This window comes from Oryctolagus cuniculus, chromosome 10, assembly GCF_051225735.1.
Source record: "Oryctolagus cuniculus isolate XC-2025 breed Fujian yellow rabbit chromosome 10, ASM5122573v1, whole genome shotgun sequence".
In the NCBI taxonomy this organism is placed as follows: domain Eukaryota; kingdom Metazoa; phylum Chordata; class Mammalia; order Lagomorpha; family Leporidae; genus Oryctolagus; species Oryctolagus cuniculus.
In genome coordinates this window covers 36738253-36742452 of record NC_142876.1, presented here as the reverse complement: position 1 = coordinate 36742452, position 4200 = coordinate 36738253, and the positions used below count along the sequence as shown (strand labels likewise).

Below are 4200 nucleotides of genomic sequence, written 5' to 3'. Positions count from 1 at the left end.
TTATTTTTCCTCATATGATGGCCTTCAATCATTTCTTTCCATGCTTCTGCGCCTGTGAAACCAGACTGAAAATTCACTGTGGAAAGGAGTCTAGATGAGAGATCAAAATATTTTAGCCTTTATACCAAATCTATTTGGCCATATGTTTTTTTTTTTTTTTTTTTTTGACAGGCTGAGAGGACAGTGAGAGAGAGAGACAGAGAGAAAGGTCTTCCTTTGCCGCAGGTTCACCTTCCAACGGTCGCTGCGGCCAGTGCGCTGCGGCCGGCGCACTGCACTGATCCAATGGCAGGAGCCAGGTACTTATCCTGGTCTCCCATGGGGTGCAGGGCCCAAGGACTTGGGCCATCCTCCACTGCACTCCCTGGCCACAGCAGAGAGCTGGCCTGGAAGAGGGGCAACCGGGACAGAATCCGATGCCCCTGGCCATATGTTTTTAAATAAAGTTTTATTTGAGCTCAGCCCTAGTCATTTGTTATTTATTATTTATGTCTGCTTTTGTGCTACAAGAGAAAACCATTTATATATCCTAGATAATTGTGTAACAAGCAATGCCTAAAATATTTACTTCTTGGCCTTTTAAAAATAATTTTGCAGATCTCTGGTCTATATTACTTGCTGTTCTTTCAGTGATTGTTTTAATTTGCTACTTACATTACTCTATGTGTTAAGGAGAAACATTTTGAGAGGAGAAGTTCTTCCACACTTCTATCCACTAGACACATCCATGACTATAGAACATTAAGTATTTTGTTTTGCAAAAGGATTGCCTCCAAGGTTTAGTAATCAGAGCAGGTTTTAAAGCTGTAAATGGCTTGAATCTGGAGGATGGTTCCCAGCAATGTCATAAGTGACAGTATCAGTATAACTTCCCAAGCCACATTCCTTGAGACAAATATCGGTGTGATAATGGAAAGGAGGAAAATGGCATTACTCAATTGGCTTTGGTCCTAGGAGATCATTTAACCTGTTATTGCATCCTCTTCTTTTTATTATTTATTTGAAAGCCAGAGTAACAAAGAGAGAAATGGAAAGGGAGAGGGAGAAGGAGAGGAAGAAACAGAGGAAGAGGGAGAGGAGAGAGAAAGAGACAGAGAGAGAGATCTTCCATCTGCAGATTCATATCCTCAAAGGGTTGTAACGGCTGGGGCAAGAAAAAGCCAAAGCCAGGAGCCAGAAACTCCATCCAGATCTCCCACGCTGGTTGCAGGGGTCCAAGAACTTGAGTCATCTTCTGCTTCTTTTTGACGGGGATTAGCAGTGAGCTGGCTCAGGTGTGTAGCAGCTGGGATGTGAATGGATACTTATATCGGACGCTGGCATTGCAGGTGCCAATTTTACCTGCTGTGCCATAATGCTGACCCTGACTTTTAACCTTTTAACATTTCATCAGGTTGTTATCCCTACATGAACATTAAAAAAACTAAGATATTTCTTAAGCTATCTTGTTCTCCCTTTTCCAACCCTCCGCAATGCCTGAAGATGTGTGCAGAGGAGAACTTAAAACATCATCCAGAGGCACATATAGAGCCTTAAAATATCTGGCAGTGTTTTTGTTAGTTTGTTTATATTCCTCAGAGATCTTCTAACTCTACTGGATCCAAAGAGAGAGAAGCACAGCTGTCTCATCATTAAGATTCCTTTTACCTAAAGAGAGTCTCCAGCAGTTGATGTGGACATTCAATCACCTGTTTGAACCTCTCTGGATAATAACAAATTGAGAGAAGCAGAACCATTCAATGACACACCTTAGAAAAGACAGTTCCAACCTGTTTTAGGAAAGATAGAAGGAGTAGGCATGTTGAATGTTGGCCTATAATTCTTTTTACAGTTACTAATTTCTCTTCAGTCTAGTCTCCAACACATCCAAGTTTGGAAGTTTTCTGCTTCGTAGGAGTTCATGGAAAATTTTCTTTCAGTCATTAGATTTCAACGCCACTATTGTAACTTAATATATATTACCTGAGCTTGTTGGGGCCTTTGATTATTCGGTTGAATACATCACACACAAATCATTAGTTCCAGGTCATTGTTTAGATATTGTTACTGTGTATGGCTTTGCTAATTGATGGGTATGGACATATGCCTTGAGTTTACAGGTGTAAACTTTCCCTCTCTGCACTCACAGACACATGGCTGAAATTTGGAACCTGGGGGAACCAGATGCCTGTTTTCTTTCTGAAGTTTCCTCCGTGGAAGTGTCACTTTCTTTGAAATGGTGGTATTCTTATTTCTGATCCTCATTATTAAAAATCTTTTCTTTTTCCAGCACTTCTTAAACTAAGACAACCTGTAGCAAAGAGGCCTCTGACATCCTGCCAGCAGCCAAATATGAGCAACTGTCAGCCAAAAACTGGGAGGAAAAGAACAGAACTTGAAATGAGAAAGCAGTTGTCTGGAGCCATTGGGAATCCACTGGCGTGAAACCAGATGAACAAAAATCCACAGGTCTGTTTCCTGCATAAACAGGTGAAGACAGGGCTAGGAGAGGTGTGAAAATAGGTCCTCAGCCACACTCTGTAATGTATGGTTCCCAAGGTGCCCTCCTACATCTGTTCTGCATTTTGGCAGAAAAGCATTGCAGGCACTAACGCTCTGCAGTGTAACAGGCGCTTTATATAAGGAAAAACTCATGAAATCTTGATTGTATCTCCCTTCAAAGTTAATGTAATATAATTCTTTTGAATTCTTTCATTTCATTTCATTTTCAAAGGAATTTAAACATAGGTAGGAAAAATAAATTATTACTACCCACCTTCTTTCTATTGGGAGAAAATTTTTATCTTAAAAAAAATGAGAACTTCAAAACCGAAACTCAATTTAAAGGTAGGGCTTTGGATTTACATATGCACTGTTATCTGAAGTCTTCGGGGAAGATACTGTAACTTGTTGGGAAAATACTTTTGGTTTTCTTTCATTTTTTCCATTCACAGAGAGAAGGAAAAAGAGAGAGAGAGAGAAACTGATATAGTATTCTGTGCGGCAATCCATGGCCCATGTGCTATAGGATTACAGAGTTAAGTACGAGTTGCCATTGGTGTTTTCTTTTCTTTTCTTTTTTTTTTTAGAACTGCAGATCTAGATTTATTTAGGGCCATGATTGCACATTTATAGAATATTTAGTTTACTCTAAAAGATTACAAGACAGCTCCCTCTCAGCAAGACCCTGGCCTAAATATATTTGCTTTACTTATATAGCAAGAAGAAGATAACATTACACATGGAAGCTTTCCATTTGTGGCACTGAATGATGAGCTACACAGGGCATCCTTCAAAAGCTACAATTAAGGATCCACCTAGCTTCTCTGCAATGCAAGCCCGATTGAGGTCTTCTGGCCCATTTGCTTGACATTCATGTTTTATCCCTTGGAACTTCTTTTTAATTGCATCCTTGGAGCTTGCATAGATCATTTTACTTTTCAGAGGTGCTAGTTCTGGTGCCCACAAAAAAAAACCATCAACTCTTCTTTTCTGGATTCCTTGGTTTCAAAGCTGGCATCATACAAAGCATAGCGACAATCTTTTTCAGGAAGCATCCCTACAAAATGCTTGAAAGGATCGGTTATGGTCACACCAACATCTCCAACCAAGATCTCCTTGCCTTCTTCTACAATGATGCACTTTTTGTCTGCACTGAGACAAAAAATGACAGCCTTATTTCTCTTCTTGATTTCTTCTGGTGTGGAGCATTTCTGAACTTTCATGTCATAAAATATGCGACGTACTTCATCAGCAACTTGTACTCCTGAGGCCATCTTCGCGGTGGCAGTCGCAGGAACGCGGTGGGTGGGAGCCGGATGGGTGCCGAGTCTGTGGAGTGTAGTCCTTACGGAAGCGAGACCGGGAGACCGAGCCATTGGTGTTTTCTACAAGAATCAATCTATTGAGGAGTTTTTGTTATAAACTGTTTGAAGATGATGAAGTCATGAACTAAAATATGAGCAGTAAGACTGAGGGGAAGGAATGTAACTCTGGAAAAACATATTTTACTAAATATGTTTTAAAAGAATCTCCTTAAAATTGTTTTTTTTTTCTGTTAAAAAAAAAAAAGAAAGACATGGACAGACACAGAGATATCTTCTATATGCTGGTTTACACCCCTCACCCCCAAATGCCTGCAAAAGCCAGGGCTGACTCAGGTGAGAGCCAGGAGCCCAGAACTCAAATCTGGGTCTCTCACGTAGGAAGCAGGGACCCCAT

The 4200-nt window shown here is 40.5% G+C and overlaps 1 pseudogene across 1 annotated transcript; it reads right to left on the bottom strand.

Annotated features, from left to right (window-relative positions):
• Window positions 1–3040: 3040 nt before the first annotated feature.
• LOC100354530 (destrin pseudogene) lies at window positions 3041–3761 on the bottom strand (annotated as a pseudogene). The gene has a single exon (XR_016215130.1). The product of XR_016215130.1 is annotated as a destrin pseudogene (transcript).
• Window positions 3762–4200: the final 439 nt, after the last annotated feature.